This window comes from Pipistrellus hanaki (genome assembly GCF_964339955.1).
Source record: "Pipistrellus hanaki genome assembly, chromosome: 1".
Taxonomy (NCBI): domain Eukaryota; kingdom Metazoa; phylum Chordata; class Mammalia; order Chiroptera; family Vespertilionidae; genus Pipistrellus; species Pipistrellus hanaki.
In genome coordinates, this window is record NC_140503.1 from 131,833,854 (window position 1) to 131,850,001 (window position 16,148).

Consider the following 16,148-nt stretch of genomic DNA (forward strand, 5'->3'; position numbering starts at 1 on the left):
GTGAACTGTTATCTATTTAAATGAAAGCAAGAAATAATTCTTTATTTTTTTAAAATAGTTTTAGAGAAAATGAGTCTATTCTCTCATATAAATCAGATATGATTTGTTATCATGGTAACACTTAGGAAATTTGAATTAACATAATATTCATGTACTTTTAGAAGGTCACACAAATATGTAAAATATGTATTAAAATGTTTATTGATTTTTATTTATTTCAATGAATGTTACACCGTATGTCACTGAGGTCATGAGATCTTACATAGATAAGCCTCAAGGATTTTGCTGCACTCTAAAATGTTAACAAAACAGTTACGTTTAACTTTATATTATGAAATGTATCCTCAAGTTACATATTCATATAAGTAATTTAGCTGGGGGCACTGCTTTACTTAAAAAAAAAAATCTCCCAAGTTATTAATTTAGGGAAGCAAAATATCTGAAGGAAATGTAACATCTGTTAAATTTCTACAGAGGTTAAAGAGAAATAAAAAGCTGTGATCTTCTGGCAAGAAACTGCATAGAACACTCACTTTGATGAAACTTTATGAACCTGAAAAACTGGCTTCCTTACCTCAGTTTGCTCGTAAGCAAATCTCCAGGAATAAAAAGTAGAAGAGGTTTTGAAGTAAGTGATCCAGGGCTCTGATAAGTAATGAAACACAATCTGTAATTTACGCACATTCAGATTTGCATGCATAGCAAAAAAAAAAAAGAGAGAGAGAGAGAGAGAGAGAGAGAGAGAGAGAGAGAGAGAGAGAGAGAAATTATATTGTAGGTGGATCTATCCTTTGCGCATTTGCATAGTCAAAATGTGGATTACTAATTTTTCATAATTTCATAATTATATTAAATTAAAATTTTATAACTTTCAGAGTTCAGTATGTAAATGACAAACCAAAGTTGTTCATGATGTACTTCTGTTTCTTAGCTTGTCATATAATTGCATATTCTAACATTGGCTCAACAAACAAGCAAGCAAACAAAGGTCAACCCATTTAAATAACGATAGCACTTTATTGTAAAGCCGATTTGTAGGAACCTGTAGACCAACATGTAAATGAAATTGTTTCAAATGGAAGAAGGACCTCTAAGAGGTTGGATGTCAGCACATCCACATGGTTATTACGATAAAAATTTGACCAACCAATTGCTGCTATCAGTTGGTGTCATACATTTCAAACTCATTTTACCAGGTAGATTTTTCTCAGCAATGTGAATAAGGTTGGGCCAGCCTTGTGGCTGTTTCTCAATACTCCTAAACCTTTTAAACCAAATTACGTGTCTGAGAGAGGCAGTGGCTTTACCTTTGAAGTAGGAGATAAGTTTAAAGCATCTAGCAGAGTGCCCAGCTCATAGCCTGGTGCACTATTTGACAGTTAATAATACTGATGCTAATATTTCAGTGTGGATGGTGGGAAGGACAGGCACGGAGAGAGCTTACAGTTAAAGTCAAACTTCTGGAGATGCTTTTTTGTTATGTAGTTTTACTTTCATAGTTTTTATGAAAGAATATTTTCTTACTTTACTAAGTTACCTTGCACATATAATGCAGTAACTTGATGTTCATTTCCCTAAAACTTCTTACACTAACTTTACACCTTACTACAGTTTCATAATTTCAAAATTGAAATAACCTTTTATAAATTGAAATGAAATTATGTTGTGGACAAGTACAAAATGGTATCCAATATTCTCAGCTGGCTGTATTTTGCTCCTAAATTCTCACATTGCTAGTAGAACAGGTTGATAAGCATGATGCAGATAAGTAAACAAATTTACAATTATCAACATTATTTTACCTCTCAGCAAACTGCAATTACTTTGTAACAGTTATGTAAAAAATAAAAAACAAAACACCTCAACAACATAAAACATATAACCCAGTTATTTCAGATAAGTGTTGATGTACAATAGCAAAATATTTTAAGTTGTTGGATTTTTTTTTGTTTTATACCTGGGTGTTTTAGTATTATACTACATTTCTAAATTAAATTGCATTTTCAATTATGTTGATACCAATAGCCATAAATTCATTAGGTGTGTTTTAGTTGAAAACTATATTTAAGAAAAAAAAATATCTTTGCTTTATGAGAGTTTTACCCAAATATATGCTCTGAGCTAACTCTAAGAGTGGTAAAATAAATCTCTTATTTATTAGAAATAGAAAATTGGATATTGCAAAATAACAAACGTATCACATAAAAAGCTATACAATTTGTTCTAACCTTAGAAATTGCAAGGTTTATATAGTACTTATCCTTATATCAAATGTGCAAAATAAATAAGCATGTATTTAGACCCAAAGTACAGTACCTGACAGTATATATCTGTAAATAAATGTGTTTTTAAATCAGAGTATTTGCAAAGTTGTTCCTTCTTTGCTTATCTGTCAGGAATCAAATTTAATGTTCTTCTTGCTCCACTGGATAACATCCAAAGCAACAAAGCCATTGAAAGGAATTTAACTTCCTTTGCTAGTAGAGGTGATAGTGACCTCATCATCTCCAGCACAGGAAACTGAATAGCTTTAAAATCAGCTGTTTCCAGGAGGGGGAAAAATTAATTTTCAGCCACTGCATAGTAATTTCCTTTTTACATATTTCTCATTTGTACTATTTGAAAATTACAGATCTGAAAAGGCTATGGGATTTTGTAGTCAGTAGCATGTCTATTTCACAAGAAAGTATAAGTCACAGGCAAACGTAATGATTAATATTTATGAATAAGAACTGTGTTCACTATTTCCAGTTTTTATGTTCCAACAAAAGGTATATAATGTGGAAAGTAGGTCTTCTTTTATTTATAAAATTCTTCATGTTGGTCTTAACATTCAGAACTTCTCATTATCGGAGTTTGAAAAAGGAATATATCTGTTCAAAAGAAGAGAATTTGTGAATTTTGTATATATATACTATATTCCAGCTGGTAATACTATGTTGGATGAAGAGTGAGGGAACATGCACCCACAATGCACTCGGAGATGAGACAGAAACAAGCACTTCCCCTTTCCACCCGCTGTCCATGATCACCACTTAGTGGGAATTTTTTCTAAAATATTAATTTAATATTGTACATTGGGGGGAAAAAGCATTACATATTTGCTATAGAATTTCCATCATTTTTAAATTTAAGGTAAAATAAAAAGTAAATTCTGTCTTGCTGGATTTGTTGTTAATAATATCAATGATGAATTGTTTAACACTTTTGCTATTTGGTCAGTTTAGGGCCCAACTGTTAAAGCTGCTATGAACAAAACTTGATTTTTATATCTTCATCAGCATATAGGGAGAGTGACTAAATAAAGCAAGAATACTAACTTTCACCTCTCTACCAACTGCAACTAAATGAGGAGTTGAATTCCACATTGTGAGAATGGAACATGTTTCTAACCCTCCAGCTATCCTTGAAATGTCCGTCATTCTGACCAAAGAAGCAGATCATTTCCCAGGCATTTGAGCTTGGAAAATATCCCAGGCCCATTTATGCCTCAGCAGTCACTGTGCTGTCGGGTTCTTACTCTCTACCTAACTCCTGAAGAGATTACTGAGAACTTCTTTGCTCAAGTGAATTTTTACTTCTAAGACAATGTGCTTTCTGTAACAAGCAAACAGCTGAGAGATGACACAAACAAACAAACAAAAACGTATGCTCAATATTTAGCAGAGACCCACAAAGCCATATGACATCACCTGAAACTGAAGGTAAGGGTGAAAAGTGGAGAACCACTATTTCTAAATAGTTCTGGATCCCTGCCTGTAAAAATTCACATCCATTTGCTTTTCAGATGGTCTCAGAAATACAAAAACAGTTGTGTTCATGCTACTGGCCAAAAGGGGAGTTAACATTTATGGGTTCTCTGGTCAGCTTGGTGAAGTATGCAACTTAGGGAAAGTAATTTCCGTTTATTTTCCTCTGTGGGCATCCCTGAGTGTGTACATGGCCTAAGGATAACAATCCTATTTGAATATCACTTTGAAAACTTGCATGTAAGTATAAAATGGAATCACATTAATATGATGTAGGTTTGGGCAAATGTTTTTTATTATAAATAAGTGATCCTATGCAGGTACACAAATAAATTTGCTTCCACAGAAAAGTGCTCTATATGTTTTTTTTTTTTTTCAAGTATAGTTCCCTATCATATTAAACTAGAAGCCCAGTGCACAAAATTCATGCACAGGTAAGGTTTTTGGTGGCTATTAGATGCTACCCTGGGCCTCCCTTCCCCTGGATCCCTTCCTGTGGCTGGCTGGGCAGCCCCGCCTCCTGGTCGAACGCCCAGTCAAGGGAACAATTTGCATCTTAGGCTTTTATTATATAGGATTTTATTTTGGGAAGTTATTCTTTGAACTCTGGAACTTTGTTAGATCTGTTGTCTTTTGCTTTGAGAAGGGAACTCTCATTTATTTTAATGTCTTGCTTATGAAAATCATGACAGAGGCAAAAATCAATTATATCTACTATATCTAATGTACTAATAGTAATTTGGAAAGCAAAGCAAACAAACCAACAATATTTTAATCTTTTAAACTGATTTTTTTTCATATAAAGAAGTTGTTCATTTGATTTCTTATATACTGTCTAAGAACTGACATAATTAAATAGAAAGAAAAAATTATTTCTGTATAGTTGCATATGTTTAAAGTAACTCATCAGATTTAAATAATGAAAATATAAGCTATTTTGTATGCATTACATTATGATTCATGGTTTATAGACAGTTTTTATTAAATATCAGTTAGATATATGATGTGTACCTCACATATAGTAATGCTTAAGGAAAACAATTGAGTTATATTTAAATTATTTAAGTGGTTTTTATCAAGGATCTTAACCTTAAAACTAGAAAATTATTTCTATTTTTTATTTATTTTTGTTTATTTTTTTTAGATGGAATTATATTATTTTCATTATCTATTAGAGGTACTGAGAATTATATTTCTTGATTAAAAGTTGTGGTTTTATATTTCATAAAAACATGGATTCTCAGTGGGTACCAAAGCTTATTTTAGTCCTTATTGTAGGAATACAGTTGCTTTTCCCCATTTTTAATGAATTTTTTCCAACCAAAATCCTATCCTCCAAAGCTAATAAAGCTAACATTTACTTATTGAATGCTTACTTAGTGGCAGGTACTGTGCTGTTTCTTAACTAGGCTATCTCATTGGTGTAAGGCAAACATTATACAACTATGGCTTTTGTTACATTCATTTTAGTGGTAAGGAAACTAAGGCATTATGATCTTAAATAATTTGCCTGAGCCTATACAGTTAATCCATAGAAAAACAAACTCTACCTCGTTTATCTGACTCTGTGGTACAACATTAAATAAATAGTTCTATAGAGAATGACATTAGAGATGGCCCTACCTGCAGTTCTAATAGGAATTACTCTACTTTAAATAATCATAAAATCACTTTTAAATAAATAATTTGACATTTATAGAATATCTGAAGTTAGAACAATGGATATTCCTCAGCAAGGAAGAAAAATTTGAACCTTTCCAAAATGAATATTTTAATGAAGATGAAGTATTTTTTTTTCCTTTTAGTTACTAGTTCTTAGAGAGAAGTGATAATGACTTAAATTTCTCAAGATGTTTTTTAAATGAACATATTTGCAATTAGAGAGGTGAGAATAGTGAAGACTTTGGGGTAGTTATGGACATAGTCCATTCATACAATTGACTCAAGCTAGTAAATGTCTTCAGCTAGTATACAGATGACCTTAACTCTGGTTCATGTATTTGCTAGTCTTTCTTGTAGGTAATATATACCACTAAAACTGAATAATTAAACTTCTTCTGAAGATCGCATCACAGAGTGATTCATTCTATCTAGCATCCTTGTCCCAGTTTAACTCCTCTTCAATTTATCCTCCATACTGTGTTAAGCCAAAATTTCTAATCAATATTCATGCCTTTGCTTTAAATCATATATTTGTTTTTAATTTATTTTAGCAAAAAAAATTTAGACTTATAAGAAGTCCTTAATAATCTGGTTTCAGCACATCTTTCGAACCAAAGCTCTCATTATAGTCCACCAATCATGTAGTTCAATCGTTCTGTTTATCTTTCTGAATGCCATATTATTCTCTGTGCTATTCCCGTGTCCATGATAAAGTTCTTTCCCATTGTGATTCCTTTAAGAGAGATTTAGAGAATCAGCTACCTACGACTGAGTTAAGTGTCTTTCCTTAGCATTTTCTCTGAACTTCCTTAATATTTTAGACATTCTTGTAAAATAAGTGTATCACACAATATTATAATTGTTGTTTTACTTCTGCTTCCTCCAGAATATTCAGATATTTTTTAAGGTTGCATATTGTACTTATGTTGACTGAATTATAAAAAAAAAGTGCTCTAATCCATGATTTCTCAAATATTTCTATATATCATAAATGTCCCGTAGGCACAATAATATACTCTACTGAATTTAATGCATCCTTCAAAGCATTCTGATTATTTTATTTTTTCCTCACCTTATACAATTTTCTTTCTTTTTCAGTGTTATTAACTACTACTATAGTCACCATATTATACATATACTTACTCATCTGTAACTGAACGTTTGTACCCTTTTACCAACTTCTCCCTATTTCCTCCCAGTTTCATATATAGAACTTAATAAATATTTGATGATTGTGTAATAAATGTTTTTATAGTCATAGGTAAAAAAGAAAGTCAAATTAACTCCCTAAGGGATATAATTTAAATTTATAAATTATTTGTCATTTATTCCTTTTAAAATATTTTTATCATATACAAAATAATCAGTATGGAAGTCTATGTGATTCTAAATTGTATTAACCAAAAACAAACATATAAGTAGAAATACTTTTATTCAACCTGAATTTTATGTATAGTCACTTTTTTCCTTTTTCCAGGTATAACTCAAGGTTAGTTTAAAGGCATAGTTCACACATTTACTATGGTCTCCTTCATGTAAAAAGCTTTAGATGCTATTGCAAATGGCCTTTATATAAAATAAAGTGTTCCATATTTGAATATGAAATTCAGGGATGCTCTGCTCTTTCAGTAAATGCTATATTTGGGGGAGACATCTCAAAAATTTTAGTGGTTAATGTCTAATCTATTAATTCCTCAGCATGACAGCAGCAAACAAGTTTTCAAGGGCTTCCTGAGTAGAGAATCTGGACCCAGAATCTCTAGCTATATAATTTCATCAGCAGGAAGTGACTTTTTTGCAGACCTGACTGCTGGTGTGATAAAACCACTGATTCTGCTGCCGTTGATAAACTCCCTACATGAAAGTCTTCAACCTTCAACAATTTTCAATTCCAAGCAAAACTTAACAATTTTATTTTCTGTGTGTGTCTCAGTTACCCAGAGTAATATGCTGTCCTTTCTCACAGCATATCAAGTTAGCTTAGCTCACGATGGTGAGAAAGTTTCTTAGGGTCATTTCCAGAACACTAGTCACTTAGCATTGGCTGGATTAAAACTCTTCTTCCCAAAACTAATAATGTAGGTGCCATTACATTTCATCCATGATGGCAAGAAAAACTCAGACCCGTGGCTCACAGAGTTGAACTTTCTCTCTTGTCTGTGGATTTTCAGAAAGAAAGAAAAAAAAGCAACTCTATAAAGCTCTCTTAGGGCTTTGAGAACAAAAAGCTGAAAAACAATAGAGAGAAGCAGCCTAAATTTTTATTATTCAGGCTTTTTTTTTTTTTTAAATAAGAGATTAATAAGATAGATCCAGAATTTTGTTAAAAACTTTTAATGATTTTTGTGTTAACTATTTTTCTCCCCAAGAGTACAAGCAGTGGCCAAACTGTTTTGCAAAGAACATTGTAAGTCCATGAACGATTTCCAGTGCAGTTCTGCAAACAGGTTGTGCTATAAACTGGTCTGTCCATAGGTGATCCAAATGGGCCTGCTAACCAAGCAATCATTGGACACAGGAGAGTTGTGGGAAGCGGGGAGCTGTATCAAGTGGGATCTGAACTGGGTTGGAGTAGAAAGTTTTGAGTTTGACCTCTGGAGTCAGATTCAGCTGCCCACAGACACCCAGAGCAACAAACGCAAATTCAATGTTGAACTGAGGCCAGGGAACCACGTTTCAGTTATACTGGGAATCCAGTACAGTTTTAATGGGGGTGAGGAAGAAATCTGCATAGATTTACTTCTTTTTATTAATAGACATTTCTGTAGAGGAAGGCAGTGCAAAAATCCTTCTAGACAGATTAGAACAGCAGTTCATTTAGCTTATTTGGGTCAGAGTATCCTTTGAATAATAAGTTTGGCATGGATGAGTATTTTGAAGGTAGTGGTGAGAATGTCTATGACTCTTTCCTGAGTCTCAATGTCCCAAAATTCATAAAAACCATGTCACATGCAGGGAACCTAGTCATAGGCTACAAAATGGGTCTAGGGTGGGTACTCGTGCATATGTGACACCAGAGTTGTTTTCCTCTTTCTCCACACTGAAGGCTTATGTTGGAATAGAGAATGTGGAAGAGGGAACTTGGAGCAACGTGTTAGTTTCTTAAGTTTCAGGATGCATGCTTTAAATACCAGAGACATTTTGGGTCCTAGGATTACTTCAGCTTGGAAAGAGCTCATCAACTTAGTCATATGCTTAGATACCTGTAATAGCCTATTTGAATTGAAAGCATATTTGAGTAGACTTTCTTACAGTATTTATGTCAAAGTCCCTTCATGGGAAGTTTGATTCTTCCACTGGAAACTGAGGTGGGCTCAGTGAAGTCAGCAATGAGCTCTGTGCAGTTGCCAATAATCCCTGACCTTTTCCTCCCTCAGCCTGGTGATTTACAGAGAATTCTATGGCTTTTTGTACACAGGAGTAACTTCAGCTAAAGCCCAAGGGACTTACTGGAGATTTCTTATTCCTACAGACCCTTAATTTTGTATTTTTCTATTTCACAGTCCCTTCAAGACACTCAAACCTTGTAGAGGTACCAAGAAGAAGGAACATGCAAGTATGGAAACAGTATTTTAATAAATTATATAGAGAAATGACTTCACAATGAATTATGTTGGAAAACTAAAATTTTAGGGATTAATGTTTTATTCCAAAAAGCAAAACCTATATGTGTGAAGCCCTATAGAAAAGAACAAAACAACAACAAAAAAAACAATAATCAGCTGTTGAATAGTGAGAGTCCAAGCAAACTTTCATATAATATATTCACTCTTTTTTAATACATATTTTTAAAGGTATTAGAAATAGTAGTACATATGGCTCTCTCCCTCCTCTCCCCCCCACTGACCTTTCCCAACCTCCCCTATCTTCCGGCGCTTGCCCTCATCCTCTGCCCCAGTGTCTTGAGTCTGTTGGTTGTGCTTATATGCATGCATACAAGTCCTTTGGTTGATCTCTTATCCCCCACTCAACTCTCCCCTACCTTCCTGCTGTACTTTGACAGTCTGTTTGATGCTTCTTTGCCTCTGTCAATTTTTGTTCTACGGTTTGTAATGTTCTTTATTATCCATAAATGAGCGAGATCATGTGGCATTTATCTTTCCCTGACTGGGTTATTTTACTTAGCATTTGCTCTCCAGTTCCATCCATGCTGTTGCAAATGGTAAGAATTCCTTCTTTTTTACAGCATCTTATTCCATTGTGTAGATATACCACAGTTTTCTAACCCATTCATCTGCTGATGGGCATTTAGGCTGTTACCAAATCTTAGCAATTGTAAATTGTGCTGCTATGAATATAGTGGTGTATATATCCTTTCTGATTGGTGATTCTGTTTTCTTGGGATATATTCCTAGAAGTGGTATTACTGGGTCATATGGAAGTTCCATTTTTAATTTTTAGAGGAAACGCCATACTGCTTTCCATAGTGTCTGCACCCAGACTGCATTTCCACCAGCAGTGCACGAGGGTTCCTTTTTCTCCACATCCTCTCCAGCACTTCTCATTTGTTGATTTGTTGATCATATATTCATTCTTATGATTGAAATTTTTTTAAAAATTTAACTTTATTTATTAAATGCAGTTAATAATACCTACCAATCCATCCAAATTTCTAAAAGTAAAATAGAGGAACTAATGTGTAAATGTTTAAGTCTTCAGAAAAAGTCTTTAAGTAAATTTTTAAAAGACACCCTCTTTATTAATTTACTGTATAAAGGTAGCAATAAAGAAAAATACAGAAGAAATAACAATTGTTATTATTTCACTACTCTAGCACATAAACTATATTGCTTTCTTGTTGGTGGTGTGTTTGTTTTTCAAATAATTCTCTAAGAAACAGGCACGTGATTTTCTTAATAATTGGGATTCTAAATGGTGGGCTCATTTATATATAATAATGTTAATCTGTAAGAGAATAAGAATAGATTTAAAATTTGATCACTCTCTTTTAAATAAGAAAAATATCAGTGTAAAAATTCTAAGAAGGATTTAAATTAGGCATAAGGAAGATTATTTGAGGGATAAATTGGACTATGGCTTAGAGAAGTGGCTGAATTCTTAAAAAAAAAAAAAAGCCATGATTTAAAAATACCTTTTTCAAATTAATTTAAATATTTGTAATAAAGATGACAAATGATGCAAAAAATGACTTTTCAAGCCTCTTTAAGGGCAGATAAATTTAATCATGCATATTCATGTCAAATCATTTTATTAAAATATAGATAATAGCCTTGTCTACTTCTTTAAACAAGTCTAAAACAATAAAATTTCAAAAATATTTATAATAAAAGGTTGAGCTCTTAATTTCCATAAGGTATAGCATGCAAATAGAAATAATGCTATTTTCTTGTGTAAGGCCAAGGTAAAACAAATAATTCAGAGAAATTATTTCAAAATATAAGAAATATAAGTATAAGCCTTACTAGCATCACCAGAAGGTTTTACAATTCATCAAATGAAAATCATAATTTGACTTTTAGACAGTCAGTTGCCCTTGCATATTTTTCCAAGTTCAGTTATTGTTGAGCTTATTCAGTTATCTCCTTTTGCCCAGTACAGACAGCAAAATTTAAAGCCACAGCATATAGAAAAATAGATTTGAAGCTTAGCCAGGGCCACTTTGGATATTTCCAGAAAAATAAATACAAACTTTAGTTGATGGGTCAGGGGAAGCATGTATAAAAGATAAGTAAATGCATTTTCATGACAACTATAATAGTCTGGCATAGAAATAGTCTTTTGGATTTCAGAAGTTAGAAAGAGATGTAACTATGCCCCTTCCTTAAGAAGGAAGGGGAAAATGAAAGAAGAATAAATTTTCTTTGAGTTTAAAAGGATGAGCGTCTAGAAAAATTTATGTAACTGTGATGTTTTCCCTAGGAATCATTTTGAGACTAGAGTGGCAGTTTTGACAAAGTTGGCTGAAATTAAAATGGTCTTTGTCTTGTTAGGATTCTCATAACACTAAACACATTTGTCTACACTATCTTGATTTTCACTTCAGGTTTTTGAGAAAGAACAGAAGAGCAGACAAACTAGGAATACCTTTCAACATTTTGGATAAAATTTCACTAAATGCAGTAGTGGTGCCAGTGCTGTAGATAGGATGGTCCAGTTCAAAATATGTTTATATAACATGGCTGCATGCCTTTGAGATCTTTTACATTCTTTCCTGTGTGCTTCAGTCACTCACTATTCACTCGTCCAAAACCCTTTATATTCTCAAATATCTCCCAGTCAGTTTCACTGTAAAAGCCAAGCAATGAAATGAAGGATAAAATAAGATAGATGTAGATATTTCAAAGTTCTTATTTTCTTCTTGACACTTAAATACTAAATTGAATATATATTTAAACATAAAAGTTCTGATAGTCTAAAATACATAGTTTTCAATATTACTTTATCACACAAAACCATAGTTTGATTGGTGCACTGGGAATCCTAATTTCTTTCTTTCTTTTTTTTTTTTTTAAGCATTAGAAAATGCTTTGACTTTATCTCTGTTTATCCATTGAAGAAATTAAAACTCATAGCCGTCAAATTATTTATTTTATCCACAATAAGGTAGAACAATAATCTAGTCATTGTTATTTCAAGTTCAATGCTCCTTGTACTACATAATGCTACTATGTTCAACTAGTAGTTCATATCTAGCCCAGAGTCAGAAATATGAATATTTCTTGCTACCAAGATGTTGAACAAGCAATGTAAAATGAGTTATATTCATCCTAGGTATTGGTTGCATTCTGAAAAATCATTCAATTGATAACAATTAGCAGTTTTAGATGAGTGGATGAGTACCATAAAGTGAGGATTGAAGCTAATTAATGAGGAATTCTGGGAAGTCGTGTTCTTCCTTTCCTGTTGGATGGTTAGACATTAAACCTTGGGGTTGTCAAATGAGTAACCCCCTTGCATCAGTATTAAATTCACACACAAAGAAAATTAATTACAGGAAAGCTGTTTCAAACCCACTTTGTCAACCCTCTTGACAGGAAATTCTCACTTAAGCAGGAAAAGTCAAGTACTGCTGTCTTTAAATGTTCTTGTTTTTATAAGTCTCTCTCTTCCTCTCTCTTCTTGCTTCTGAAGGAGAGATGATAGAATAGAAAATTTTAGTTTTGGGGAGATTACAGAAATACAAACACATCATTTTTTTTTATAGATTAAGGTTTAGTGAAATGCCAAACCATATCTTTAGCAAATTCCCATTAGATTGCCATCAAGTAGTGTCCCCACTAATGTAAATTGCAAGAACTTAAAATGTCTGTTCAATATTGAATTCATGCATATGTGATCACTGAGCTCTGGAAAGGGATATATTAATGGCTATTATATATATTAATGGCTATCAAGGGAACAAATATATCTCATCTAAGAGCAGGGAAAAATACTGATTAGCTAAAGTCACCCCAGCTCATCTCATTTCTATGTGAAAGTTTCTATTATTACAAAATTTCACTTAATTTTTTCCCTCATATAAATACATTGAAACATTTTATTCTTAACCTCTAACTACCTGAAAAAAAGTTTCATAGTTCGAGTAAACATAGATTATGAGAATTCAATGAAGATATCCTGAATTTGGGAGCTTTGATAACCTTGGTAAGGATATTTTATGGCAGGGATTTTCCAGTCCTTTGCTTAGTATCCTAATACTTTTCTAGGAATAATTACCTCAAAAACTTCTATGATGACTCAATATTTTCTGTATTACACAGCTTATCCAAATTTCCAAGATGGGCATTCTGTTGTACTGCACTTGCTATTAAAAGTAGGTGCATTGATTGAGTACTTTAGGTTTGACTGAAAAGATATGTTGTTATACATAACACTCACTTCAAAAACTCACCACCAACTCAGAATTTTGAGTTATCTGATATTTGGAAAGAAACCTTATTGAAAAATCTTTATGAATCTTTAACTCTTAGCAAAATAATTGTGACAATGCATGGGCATGATTGAGCATAAACTACATGTTTATTAATATTTAAAAGCTGTTTTATACAGTAAAACAGTTTTTAAATATTATTTTATTTTTTATTTGAGATTAATAGTGTTCATCCTCAAACAACCCATTTAGATTTTAGAAACAGCTCTTGCTTAAACCTACAGTATTATCTAATATCTATGTTAATAAAGAGAAAACTAATAAGATTATAATCAATTAAGAAAGATAGATGTATATTTATAAATTTTGTAGGTTAAATGTCAATTAATGTTAACAAAATAATAGAAGTTACATAACTAATAAAACAAAATAATAAATATATAACTCATAAAACAATTTATGTTCTAGTTTTACAACTGAATAAAGTTATAAAGTAAAAAATTACAAACAGGTCAAAGATACTTTTCACATATAAAGTTTTTGCTGAAAAAGTATGATTCATTTGTGAAAAGAAGTAACACTTTTTTTTTTTACCATTAAGCAATAATTTACTTTATCAAACATAGGATTATGAAATCTATGTAAGCATAATAAATGAGATAAAAAAATGAAACTTGAGAAGAATAAGGCAGGAAGGTAATGAGGCAGGAAGGTTTTAAAGATATGACTAGTTTTATTTTCCATAACATGTCTCACTTATCTATAGGAAAATAACTTCTAGTAATAGGACATATAAAAATTAAAAATAAAATATACAAAAAAGAAACATTTTAATAGTATGAATGAGAAAAAGGAATAAATAATCAGAGATGAAAAGATAAACTTTAATTCTTCAAAGATAAGATAGTGTTGAAGTTGGCTTTGGCCTTGAAAGATGTACCAATTTCTGGTGGCTTGGAACTAAGTTTTAATGTGTTATGTCTAAAGAGAACAAGAGACTTAGTCATTCTGTGTTGGAAGCATCCCAAAAGGCCTAGAAGAAGATATATTTAAAACCAGGCCTCAAATTTCTTATGCTGATAGAATTCCAAGGAAAGTACTTCCCATTGGAAAAAAAATATTAACTATACATAAAATAAGATTTCATGAGAGCCAAGACTGGTTTGGCTCAGTGGATAGAGCGTCGACCTGTGGACTGAAAGGTCCCGGGTTCGATTCTGGTCAAGGGCATGTACGTTGTTTGCGAGCACATCCCCGGTGGGGGGTGTGCAGGAGGCAGCTGGTCGATGATTCTCCCTCATCGATGTTTCTAGCTCTCTATCCTTCTCCCTTCCTCTCTGTAAAAAATCAATAAAAATATATTTAAAAAAAAGATTTCATTAGAGTTAATATAATCAATGATTTTAGCTCTCAGATCTGCAAATATTTCAGATATTGAAATAACATATAGAATAAAAATAATTTCTTTAGCTTATTACATAAATAAATGAAAGGTTTGAAAATAAAACAAGAGACCAAGAAGGGGAGGGAACATCTGTAATACTTTCAACAATAAAGATAAATTGAAAACCAAAAAAAACCAGAAAAGAGACCAAAACATTTTCCAAACAGATTTGAATAGTATCAAATTGAACTTATGGATATGAAAAGTATAGTAAATAAAATTTTAAAAATTTAATAATTTTCTAGAACATTCCAGACTGGGTTATTGCGATCAACCTTGCCATTGAAAATAGTTAAAATTGTAAATAAAAATATTTTAACATTTTTAAAATTCATGTAGTAAATTACTAAGAGTAACAGAGAGGTTTACAGGCACTCAAGCCACCTTACCTTTTAAATCATTTGATACTTTTAGAAAAGATGGACTTCATTTTGAATGGACCTTATAGGTGAGAAATAATAAGTTACAGCCTATGACTAATAAAAAAATTCTTGTCATATTAAGCTAAAACCCCATATAGATAAACATTTAGAGAAAAGATGAATTAGAAATAACTCTCCAACCCTCAGTTATCACAAGGAAAGTTGCTTGTGCATTGAACATAACAGTAGGAAGAAATAATGCTTTCTAAGTCTGGGTACATTTTTATTATCCCTGTGTACATTTTAGTTCAAATTTGCATTATCTGAATGGTTCAAAAATTCCAAGTATGAATTTAGCTTAAATTTCTTCTTAACTAGTAAAGTCCCTAAATGCCTGATACAAGGAAATGCAAGTCATCTGTGGAAGAAGGCATTCACTTTCATTGTAGGTCTCATAAAGACAAAAATAATAATTTTCCAAGACGAGAACACACAGTTGATAAATAATAATTATACATGAAAATTTGAAACCATAACAATGAATCATTAAGGAAAGAAAACAAGACAAAGAGTCTAAATGGACCTGTAAATATGTCAAATGTTGGAAATACCAAATACAAATTGTAAAACAACTATTCTTACTATGTCTAAACACCTCCTTGACACACACACACACACACACACACACACACACACACACACTCTAAGACAGTGGTTCTCAACCTTTCTATGCTGTGACCCTTTAATACAGTTTTTCATGTTGTGGTAACCCCCAACCATAAAATTATTTTCATTGCTACTTCATAACTGTAATTATGCTACTGTTAATGAATTGTAATGTAAATATCTGTGTTTTCCAGTGGTCTTAGGCAATCCTACTAGTGGTTCTCAATATATGGGTCACAACCCACAGGTTTATTAATTAATTTATTTTTTAAAATATATTTTATTGATTTTTTAAAGAGAGGAAGAGAGAGGAATAGAGAGCTAGAAACATCGATGAGAGAGAATTATCGACCAGCTGCCTCCTGCACACCCCCTCCTGAGGATGTGCTGGCAACCAACGTACATGCCCCCGACCGGAATCGAACCTGGGACCT